We start from the raw sequence: 12508 nt of genomic DNA, 5'->3' as shown, positions 1-12508 counted from the left end.
GTCATGCTTCATACATTCAGAAGAACATATATGTGAATGTCTACATGTGGTGAAGTTCACCCACACACAATCAGATGACTATATGTGTGACTGTGAAATCCTTCCTCCATGCATTCCTCTCAGAACTGGGCCAACAAGATCTATGAGCAGCCTATAATTACATTGTAAATATTTCCATGGGTCCAGCAAGAGAAAAGAAGTCAGGGACATGAAAATGGTGATGACGTCAGGAAATATTTGAACTTTTATTTAACATTTTGACTACAAATCAAGCATCAGAACTCCCCTACAGACACCATTTTCTTCTTTTGGACAGTGTGAGAATATATATCCTACAACTATCTATGTTGATCTCTTCCTTTGGCAGCTACTTGTTTTCTGTGTTAGTGACAAATCTGAACTCTTATCCTTCCTAACAATATTGATATCAATGTGATTGAATTTTTAAGAGAAAATAAGAAAAAATATATCCCCTTTACATCTAATGTTTTAGCTTCCTGCACAACCATATTGGCATAGCTTTGTGCATATGACACATACTATCAAAGACTGTGAGCAATTAGAGGAACTATTGCAAGAAAAGGAAAACCTGGTACTGAATACAAAATAGCATTTCTCAGATACAAAACAATATATATATATATATATATATATATATATATATATACATATATATGTATGTATGTATGTATTTGAATATATGTACATGCAATCATACATACATAAAAAATGAAATATTTAGTATCTGTATAAAACTGCATTTTCAGTAACACACACTTCTATATATACCTCTCCATGGATCATTCTAAACCAAAAGAAAAATAAACACTGGGAATGTAGCTCAGTTAGAGTGCTTGCCTTACATACACAAAACACTGAATATAACACTGCATGAAACCTGGTATAGTGATAAATACATGTAACCCTGGCACTGGGGAGTTAGAAGAAGGAAGGTCAGAAGTTCAAGGGCATCCCTGATCTCATTGTGGGTTTGAGGCTAGCCTATTATACATACGACCCATATTTCTGAAACAAATGATAAAATACAACACATTTTGAGAGAAACTAAAGAAACCCATAGAAGACTCTGTATAGAAATGTATAAACTGATTACTATGTTACATGCCTAATAAATTAATAACAATCTAAACTGATCTATGAGTATTTGATTCTTAATAACTTGCAATAAAAACATGGTCAAGAAGAATGAAAGACAGACATCATCATCAATAATAAATTAAATGTAAATGAAATACAGCTTATAAGTTCATCTGTTGGCATTAAGTAGATAACTAGTTAATCAAATGTTGATATCCAGTGCATTTCTTTTCAGTGCAATATTGTATTTGCAATTTGGTAATGGCAATTTTTCATTTTATGTGACTATTCTACACATCAGAATATTTAGAATCTTTTGTTATAGTGCTATATGGCTATTGATATCTTTGCATGATAATAAACAAATATACTCCTTAATATTTTAAATGTTCCAAAGATGCCAGACATTATCTGTGATTGAGGACCACAGTGAGAAGACCATGCTTGCACTAGCCTAGCCTTTACAGTCGTAAGCAAAATACGACTCAGTCTCCACAGGCTATTTGAGCAAACCAACTTTCCACATCTACAGACCCATAAAGAGGCTACAACTGTCCTCAATCTATCCCCATCATGAGTCAAGTGTAGTCTTGCTTTACCTAATGGGGATATGTTCTGACAATCACATCATTACATGACTTTGACACCATGAGACTACTATAGGCTGAATTTACACAAACTTATATATTATACCCTCCTATGAATCCTATCTATGTGTATAATATATAACATATTGTAACACATGTTATATATTACAATACATATAGCTCATATTGACAAACATACTATGACACACACAGCATATGATTTCATAAAATACAGCAACAAAAAAGAGACATGTATTTTTGGGAAATGTGGTGGCTTAGTGAGGTGTTTTCTATTACATTTTCTCTGGAAATGAAGAAGGCATACACTTCCTAAGAAATGAGGTATGCTATAAACTATTCTTATAAACTACCCTCCCACCCCAAAACAGAAAATATCCAGAACTGTCAGTTGACAATACCTCTTCTTGCTGATACACTTGCTATGCTAATTGCATATAGAGGCATAAGAGAAGAATAAGCAGAAGCTTGCTGTCAACTCCATGAAGAATGTGTACTTGGGTGAGCATAGAACTTGCCTTACTTTCCATTCCATGCATAAGAAGTCCCACTGAGTAATAAACTTCATATGAGTCTTAACATAGTGTAGTGTAATATGGCTAGAGATACACTACCGCTTTCACTTGCAACACTTGCGTAAGTGTTCAAAATGTTGCCAACAGTTCCATTGGTTCTGGGAGCTGTCTATGATTCTGTTCATTGGAAAGATAAGAAATATATGTACCTTGTAACCAGTCTCATTAAGCCAATAAGTGGCAGAATCTGACTCTAAAACCAAAGAAAGTATTATCCCTCAAAAGCAGCCAAATATAATCCAAGACTAGCAAGCAGAAGTGAGCAAAATTGTCAGTTCTATTAAATGAATCACTTCTGGTTTTAGTCACACAAAGATGGAGTCAGTTTCTATGGGAGAAAATGAATGTCCTGTTCAAAGGAGCAGCAATAATGAGTTGCATGTTATAGAGGCAATTAATATGATCACTGTGATTATTCTGTAAGACATTGAGGCTATCTGGGGATGTTTTAAAGAATAATTGTTCAACAAGAAACATAAGTGGATATTTCAATTTAAAAGCTCTGTGAGTTTCTTTGAGGTCATGTCAGAAAGAGGAATGGGGGTGGTTCTGGGGGCAGAATAAGAGGGAGTGAAAGACGTACTACATCACTGAACTGAAGGAAGGAGCTAGAGTGCTGGACCATATAGTGGTGAACATTTATTAAATATTTACTGCATGGTAATCACAGGCACAGATACTGTCAATCATCTATTCAACTATGCCACAGGTTAGCTATTTCCAGATTTGTTTTCACACACGATGAAAAGCTGACTCACTAAAGGTGTGTTGCTACTCTAAGGTCTTGGAGTAGTATTATCTCTAGCTCCGAAGTGTACACTTTTATATACTGTGCTTTATGCATGTCAGACCTAACTCATTTTCTAAAGTCATCGCTCTCAAACTTCCTGGACCAGCAGAATCCTCTATTGATATTAAGGGATACCTACCATCTCAGTGGACACTCTAGAAAATCCCCATGTGATACCTATTAGGGCTGTAGTGCAATAAAAATAAAATTGCTCTGGGAAGCAAAGGACAATAAAGGGACATTCCTATGGACTACTGCTTTAAATTGTTCTTGGCTTGGTTAGGAATGGACTGTTGAGTCCATTATAGGGCACTGTGTTGTCTCCCAACCATGTAGAGAGAAAATAGGCATTTAAAACCTCAAACACAAATACTGAGGAACCAGAAGCCATTTTTGCAGAAGTTTATGACTTTTTCAAATTCATGTTTTCTCAACTATCATCAGTTCTGTTCAATTTTTACTTATTAAACACATGAAAAATGCTGAGAATAGACAATTCATGACACAGTACTCTCCCTCATAATGTATACATTCTAGTGCTTCTCTAGTTAATATAATATAGATAAGAAGGATAAACTATTGAGTAGTAAAGACTGATTATTAACCATGTGCAATGAAGACATAGAGTAAGGAGGCATTTGTGGCAGAGGACGGGGACTAGTGGCTAATCCATAGAAAGGAGAAAATGTAGTCTGTTAGACTGGAGTTCAGAATTGAAGTCAAACATACATTAGGAAAAATCTTCCCTGAGCTTTGTGAGGAGCTCAGAGGTGAGACAGTATTTGTATTTAAAAATAATATTAGTAACTGAGAAACTACAATATAGGAAGCAAAGAGAAATGAGGTGGATGAAAAGCTTGGAAGATATTACCAAGTCTTTAAAGGCATGAGTTCTTCACTGGATAACTGAGGAAAAGGAAGAGGCTCCTGTAGTTGACTACAGAGGGGTTGTCTAAATAACACCTGACAGTTCCCCTCTGAATGAGTCATGAAAACAAAACTAGACATGGAACAGGACCTTTCTGTATATGTGCTACCTGATGTTGTTTTGAACTTTAGCAGATTTGAATATTGGGGGATTCAGTAATTTGGGTGCTGTGATGGTTAATCTTGGTTAACAACTTGTCTATACCTGGAATCAACTAAAACTCAAAATGCTGGGCATGCCTGTGAGGGTTTTTTTTTTTTTTTTTTTTTTTTTTTTTTTTTTTGAAGTGGGAAGACCCATCCTACATCTGGGCCACATCTTCTGGCCCACATAAAAGAACATGGAAGAAAGAACTTCTGGATTTTTGTCTGCTAGCCATTACTCTCACTGGCAAGTTCATCTATCCTGTCCAAATATCCATCTATCCTGTCCATTCCTTCACTGGTATTAGAAACTACTCATGATTCCCAAGTAGACTGAAGAGCAACAGCTCTCTAAGATTCCTCCAGTACACCAGCACCTTTTAGGACTGCTGAGAGATCCAGCATCATGGACTGAACATCTACTGAGTTCTTGGCCTTTCCCTGAGGGGACAACCACCATTAAACTAGCTGGACCAAAGCCTGTGAGTTACCCTAATAAATCTACTTTTTAATATATAGGCATTTATTCTATCAGCTCTGTTGCTTTAGAAAACATAACTAATACTGTACATTACTAGACATATAATCAAATGATTTATCCCCTCTAGGTGCCACCTTCTCCATTTATAAAATGGGGGTATAGGCTGTGATAAGGATGGAATAAACACAGATGAAGTTGTTTCTCATAAGCATACCCATAGTAACCAAGAAATGAAGCATCCATCCACAATACTAAAACCGTTGTTACTATCATCATCTTTCTTTTCATTATGTTTGGCCAAATCAAATCTTTTCTCCTAGGTATTTGGAAACAGAGCTAAGAAACTAGAATCTGCATCATTTACTGAGGTTATAGTGATAGGGGAGGGTGGATTAAAGGTATTTCAAGTAACAGCTATAAAAGGTCTTGTGGTGAGCCACAAGAATATGTTATAAGGAGTCCAGCTGTGTATTAAAGCTATACCTTGACCAGACCAAGGGTCAGTTAAGTGGGAAACCATCTTGCATGGACTATATATGTGGTGTTACACAGCTTAATACTCAGCTGTGCCTGGTTATGAATCTCTTGTGCTCACAGTTCTCATAGAATGTGTGTGTGAACTTCCTGCTTGGGCCAGTACTTGGATAAGGTCACAGTATGCAAAGCCAAGCAGGTGGCAGATACCTAGCTTTGTTTCTTGTACAAATGAAGCTCAGATCATCCCCTTGCCTTGAGGCTCTCCAGAGCAATTGACTAAGAACAAAAGAGGTTTTTACATATCAAGGTGGAAGGTAGAGTAGAGCAGCATTCCTGAGGAGGCAGAGAACTGCAGGAGGGGAAGAAGGAACAGGCGTTTTCTGTAGAGGAGACAGAAGGAGGGGGAAGGGAAGAACACAGAGGTTTTCTAGACACTGAGGCAGAACTCTTGTAGAGTTCATCAGAGCCAGAAGTAGAGAGCAAGTAGAGATGGAGGGCGAAGAAACAGAGAACGAAGATGAAGCTGGAAGCGTAAGAACTTAGTTGCTAGCAGGACTATGAGAGGGCAGTAAATGAGGGGACAAAGAGGAACTGAGTGTCAGGATGGAACTGAAGCTATGGAGACAGGATTTCATCCCAGAAAAATATAGCAGACGGATGAAGAGCTTGGTGTTTCTAGATTTATTCCTGCCCTGAATGCCTGACGGAGCTGTAGCTGTAAAGATAGAATTTTGTCTGAGAGGAATAAAGTTAGCAGACATAAGAGCATAGTGTATGTAGATTTTTTTTTCCGCCCTCAGGTATCTCATGCCGCATGTAGTGTCTTCCCTGGATGTTGGGCAATTCATAAGGTCTGTTTGATGAAAGGGGAGGAACAGAAATGCAGTAGTCCTTCAGAGAGCAGCAGCAATGAGCCCTGCAACCCAAACCTTTTAAGAGCAACTTCCTAGATATCTGACAGCATCCCTTAATTTTAACTCCTTCATAATCTGGGTGTCTTATCTATCATTAGGTTTCCCATGAAATCCCTTTATTTTTATTTTAAATTTATGTTTCTTGCCCAGGGCAACTTGAATAGATTTCTACCACTAGCTTTTGCAATTGGGTAGGCCATTTTCCAAAGTGAAAGCAAAATTTCATATTATGACGACACAGTGTTGACATTTGGATGAGCTGGGTGACACACTAGAGAGCAAACCTAGATAGTGTAGAGTTCCTTTCCTCCTTCCTTGGCAGCAGGGAAAATCTAGCTAATTGGAAGTTACTTAATGAACTTGCTGCTTAATGAATCTCACACCTCTATGGAGTAGAATAAGCACTTTAGAAAACTGCACAAACCCATTTGGGCTACTAAGGGACTGCTGAGATTCCTCTTCTGGCAGTGCTACCCATGCCCTAGAATCTGCCTATGTATCTGGTGCTTGAAGTATAGGAAGAAGATGACCATATCTTGGACTCTAGCCAAATGATGAGCTCCAGAGTAATGTTACAGAAGAGCAAGCAGAATGACATTCAATTAAACATGGATTCTGTCTGGCTTGGGTAGGATATAAACTCCAAACCTACTATCCTGTAAAGGGAAAAATCTCAGAGACAATGATAAAAAAACAAAGTTTAAGATCACATCATCCATATTGTTATTCTGTTTCATTTTGGTCTTTTGAGACAGGGTCTATCTATGCAGTCCTGACTATCCTGGGTGGCCTTGAACTCACAGAGATCCACCTGCCTTTGCCATCCAAGTGTTGGATTAAAGGCAATAGCCACCATGCTTGGCTCATATTATTTTAAATGACAAAATGTTCCCTGTTAGGATAGAATGCATGATGTTTCCTTTCATATCTAAGTGATTCTGTTGGAGAGATGGGAAAGCAACTGATGGGGACAGGGTACCTAGAAAAAAAAAAAGCAATACTAATGAACACATCTGGCTAGATAGGTCATCATTATAGTGTATAGTGTTAACAGCTGGATAAAACTGTTGTCAATGACCCCCCTAAACAGCTTATATAACACTTTCTGGTACTATGAACTCTAACTATGAGAGAGAAAGCTTCCAAGTCAGTACTTGCTTATTTTCTCCTTGTCATATGGCCAAAGTGTGTGATAATGTCTCCTTTTTGCTTAAATTTGCATCTCCTTAAGCTTAAGCTATTTTTAGTATTTAATGACTATATTTTTTTCAGATTTGAATGGCTTTTACTGATTTTTAAAAATTTATCTGTATTCTGTTATTCAGTTGTTCAAAGATGGATAGATAGATGATAGATAATAGATAGATAGATAGATAGATAGATAGGATAGGATAGACAGACAGACAGAGAGAAAACCCTTTGCTTTTACTTGCTCAGTAATTTATTTTCCAGTCTGTTACTTCATATGGCACATTTGGTCAGACAGATATTTTAATAAGGTCAAATTTATTTTTGTTTCACCTTAACAGCATAGTCTTGGCATTTTAGTAAAGTATTTCTTTCCAAAAGCTGAAATCTCTTTTATATTTCTTCCAATAATTTCAGTTTTCAAAGACTTAGTTATCCAGAATATATTTTTGTAAATGAGCAATAGTGGGGACCTATTTTATTTTTCTAATTAGGATACAATTGTTTTAATAACAAATCTATTTATTACCTAGTGATTTATAATATCTACTCGACAATTTAACAGTTTTCCACTCTCTGCTATAAAGCATTATTAGACTTTTATAACTATTACATTGACATTATTTTGTTTATAGCTACACCATCATTATTAATTTCCCTTTTAAATCTATTTAAGTCTCTTCTCCAAAATATCCAGATTCAGCAACAACACAGCAGCTTTAGTCCTAAAGCTCAGATTTTTAAATATGTTAATCTCTATTTATTGTGTTTTCTAAGTGTTATGCTACTTTTCTCAATAATGTGTGTGGGTATGGTATGACAGATAATTACGTCACATATATACTTTCACAATTATCACTGGAATATTTGAAATATTATGTTATAAAACCAATCAGGTATATCGGCATACACTTATCATGCCAGCTCTCAGGAGACCAAGGCAGGGGGATCTGTGAGTTTGACAGTTTATTGGAGAAACTTTTCCTGGGGAGTAGTATGTTTACTCAGCCCAGAGTGGGAACTCAGGACAGAACAATGTAATGATCATACCAAAGTCAGCTTACTGACACAATGGACTTTCACTGGGTTACTAACGGGAGTATGGGTGAGGGGTTACTTCCAGGGGCAGACATGATTCAAACACAGCTTCATCCATGAAAAGCCCACCACAATATGGGTGACAGCTCTGGGTCATAAAAGTTACATCTCCAAAGTCCTGCACATTTGCAGGCATTTCTCTAGGTCTAAGAATATCCTCTTGAGTTTGCCTGGTCAGAATCTCTTCCTACAACAGCTGAGTGCTTCTGTAACCAATAGTAAGGAGTCCTCAGGAGGCTTCCATGTTTCAGCTTTCCAAAACAAGTGAAGTGGATTCACTTCCTCGGTCTCATGATGTTTTCCTTCCTCCTAGAGGTAAATGTTTCAGTTAGAAGAAAATTGTGCAACATCGAAACGCTGTGGAAATAAGAAAGGATGAAAGGAGTAGAAAGAAAGGAGAAAAAAGAGGAAAAGAATGGAGTGGGGAGAGAGTAAGAATGAGAGAGGGTACATAATGTATGCCACACTTTCTTAAATGCCATCATGTAAATCTATTATGTGCTATGTCTTTTGTGATTGCAAATACACAAACATAAATGATTGATGCTGTCGTCAAAAGTTTATTGTTGACTTATCAGGCTCTCTTAACCATTATGCTAATGTGTCTATTTGACCATCATATATTTGAAATACCACAATTGAAATACAGATTTTCTGTATTCATTGATTGAGCAAATATTCAGTGGTAGTAGGTATAGCTATTAGGTGCCAAACTCTGAAGTGTTTGTGTTGAAAAGGAAAATAACAAGAAAACCAAGATTTTGTACCTGCGTCTAGGCAGAGTATGACAGGTGTACAGTAACAATGTGATCAGGCTGTTATCAGGCAGAGGCAGAGGTACAGATGCTGTAGGAATTTAGAATCTGGAGACTCACATGAATGCTCAATTTTATCCCAGCCGCTATAGATCTTCTGTTTTGGGTTCTCTTTAAATCTATTGCCAAAACACTACCATTCTGTATTTCCTTGGCAAATATTTCAAACTTTTAACAAGCTCTAATGCCACTCTACTTCATGTTTCTTTTATTGCCCCTTTCCCTTCTGTAAGCAGGTAACAAATTCTATCCTCTCTTGCCTGAAGAGAATTTGTGGCAACTTAGGAAACAGAAAATACACATTTGTCTTGCTTGTTTCCAGAAAAAAAAGAACAAAACAGAACACTAAGCTTGTGGCATAAACAAGATAGTTTGAAGAATATGAAAGAAGAAAAAAAAAATCAGCAGGCTACAAAGTATTTCCCCCTGGGCTTGGTGAGTGGGGAAACATGGAGATATATGCAGGTCTGAAAGGCATAGGGAGCTGCGTCATTATTCCCTGCTATCTCATAGGTTTTGAAAGCATCTGGATGGAAATGGTGGCGGGGAAGCCAGGTATGCAGATGTGTGTCCTTCAGGAATAGCTCTGAAGCCATGGAGAAGAGCTAGATCTCAAAATGCCATCTTGCCTCTCCTCTTTTAACATCTGATTGCTGGATGAGATTTGGAAGAATGGAGGTTTCTTTAGGATATTCCAGAACCTGTCAGATGAGATTCACATCATCAAGAAACATATTGTTTTTAGGCAAAAGGGCTTCAGCAAAGAAAGTACTGAAATTTCTGCTCCATTATTAGGGGGAAGATTTTTATTGTGAATAAGAGAGAGAAAATATCCAGAGGTATCTGGAATCATCCAAAGGAAAGAAAAAGTAGACTGTATGTGACCAGCAGACTGGACATGGCCAGGGTTATATGTGAGAGAGGCTAGAGAGCAGAGATAATCTAGATAGCTCGCAGAGGAATCATTGCCTTGACACAGAGAACACATGGGTATTTGTTAGGAGGGAAGCCCTGGGAAGTGAGGAGGGCCAGGATGCTACTGTGGGGGTTTTGAAATATATTACAGGTACTTGTGAGTAGGGGCTGGGGCAACGGCAAGCACATATCTATGTAGAGCCGCGTCCCTTCTTCCAGAGCTTAGAAAATGATTCCTTTTTGTGGACAGGGAACCTGTTTCACAAGTTCCTGAGAATTTCTGGCTTTATTCACCACCAGTCTACCTTCATTTCTAAACATATGGACTTCTGAGACCAAACACTATTATAGCTTCTAGTTTATTATTTGCCTTTTGTTCAATTATGGCTTCTTCCACGATTTTATAGTCCTTTCTCAGGTCACCAAAATGAGAAAATAATTTATGGAGGAAACAAACCCAGGAATGGGGAAATGACATGTTCTTCTAAAAACCGATTTTGTCCCTCTTTGGCTGCAAAATAGCATGCCTTGGTACTAGATGGTATTTCACAGATTTAATGGCTAACGTTCCTTCCTTCCTTGAAGTGTTTGCCACTAAGGGGCTATCCATGAGAAAGTCTAGAATTTATCATCTAAGGAGTGTGTCTTATACAAAGATTACTAATTGCTGTTTCTGAATTTATTACAACTCAGTTTCAGTTTACATATAAATTCCACAGCCATGTTTTCTGCCCTAAATAGCTGATATTGATTCTTCAATTAGATATTCTCTCTCAAGTAGGAATGGTATTATATTGGATCAATCATAGTTAAATCTTATGTTGTGTTTAAATGTCTCCCTTTCCCAATGTGATCACTAGCTGCTTCCACATCACACAGCACAAGGCATGATACATAATAATGTAAGCATTGACAGAATAAACTTTAGTTTGACAGAATAAACATTAGTTTATTTTTTCAATTCCTTCCATATATATATATATCTGCATATAAATATATTTATATGTTTATGCACATGTGTGTATAAATGTTCATATATTTGTATGTGTGCATATATGGGTATGTGAACACATGTGAAAGATAATCTTTTAAAATACTATTTTAAAATTTTTCATTTATTTATTTGTGCATGTGTGCATGTGTGTGTGCATACATGCATGCATGTGTGTGTTGTGTGTTGTGTGTGTGTGTGTGTGTGTGTGTGTGTGTTTTATGTGTATGGGCATGCATGCCCTGGCACACATGTGGAGATGGGTTGACAACTCATAGGATTCTGTACTTCCCTTCTATTCTGTGTTGTTCTGGACTCCAACTTGAATTCTAAGCCTTGATGGCAAATATTCTTACTTACTGAGTAATTTTTCTGCTTATTAAAATACTTTCTACTTTGCACAAGAGAGAAAAATATTAGGTTATAGCATTAAATATTAGACTAAAGGAGATTGCAGTACGCCTGCTTGTTATGTTTCTTTCTCAAACCTTGATTTTTAGACCAAGCTTATATAATATTCCACTAAAATACACATGTGGAAATCTACATACTAGATGACAGTCATAGTGTGATGATGGTTGGTATTGAGTTATACTTCTTCCTGGAACATTCACTCTTCATGTATTTGTACATTTAAGAGAGATTTATACTGCTCCAGATTAGTCTTTTTGCAGAGAGAGAGAGAGAGAGAGAGAGAGAGAGAGAGAGAGAGAGAGAGAGAGAGAGAGGAGGGGGGAGACAGATAGAGATTTAATATAACTACATTGTATTAGCATGATCAGTATTTCAGAAACCAGTGTGAAGAAAAATGAGTATATGAAAAGAAAAATGAATACACAGTGAGTGCAAACCAGTCCACTGAGAATTGTTTTAATTTGTTCTAACACTTCAGTCAGTCACATCTGAAAGCCTTAAAAATTACATGTGTCTTAAAATTTGTCAAAGATAAAAGGTGGACTTACATCAGTAGAAAATGTTACCCAAGAACTATACCTTCACAAAGTGTAAAGTATCTAATTGCATTGTTAACAAAATAATATGAAATCTTTATTACAGAAGTGGAACCCAGTAGCAAATAAATTCATTTAAGTGTAATGGGGACATCAATCATAAATGCCATGGACACATTCCAAGTTAGTGGCTCTAGTGAACTTAAATTACACGTTAAAGAAGTACTGGTATCCTGTACCCATGCAGCAAGGAAACTTTTGGCAGAAGAGCACCCTTCCACAGGTGATAACGTAACTGGAAATATATTTACTTGACAATAAAATATATACTTGTAGAAATTGTTTCATTCAAGCATAGAAATTCCAATGTGTAAACACAACACAAATACATTAGGTGTTATCAAAGACTTTTTAACAGTATTTTATTTTAGTTTCTTTTTTCTGTTGAACAAAGTGGACACACACACACACACACACACACACACACACACACACACACACACACGTGCTCCCATGCTTTACTGATGTGTGATTATTTAA

This window comes from Peromyscus californicus, unplaced genomic scaffold (assembly GCF_007827085.1).
Source record: "Peromyscus californicus insignis strain IS unplaced genomic scaffold, ASM782708v3 Scaffold_3__1_contigs__length_106647218, whole genome shotgun sequence".
Classification (NCBI taxonomy): domain Eukaryota; kingdom Metazoa; phylum Chordata; class Mammalia; order Rodentia; family Cricetidae; genus Peromyscus; species Peromyscus californicus.
This window is presented reverse-complemented; position numbering follows the sequence as displayed.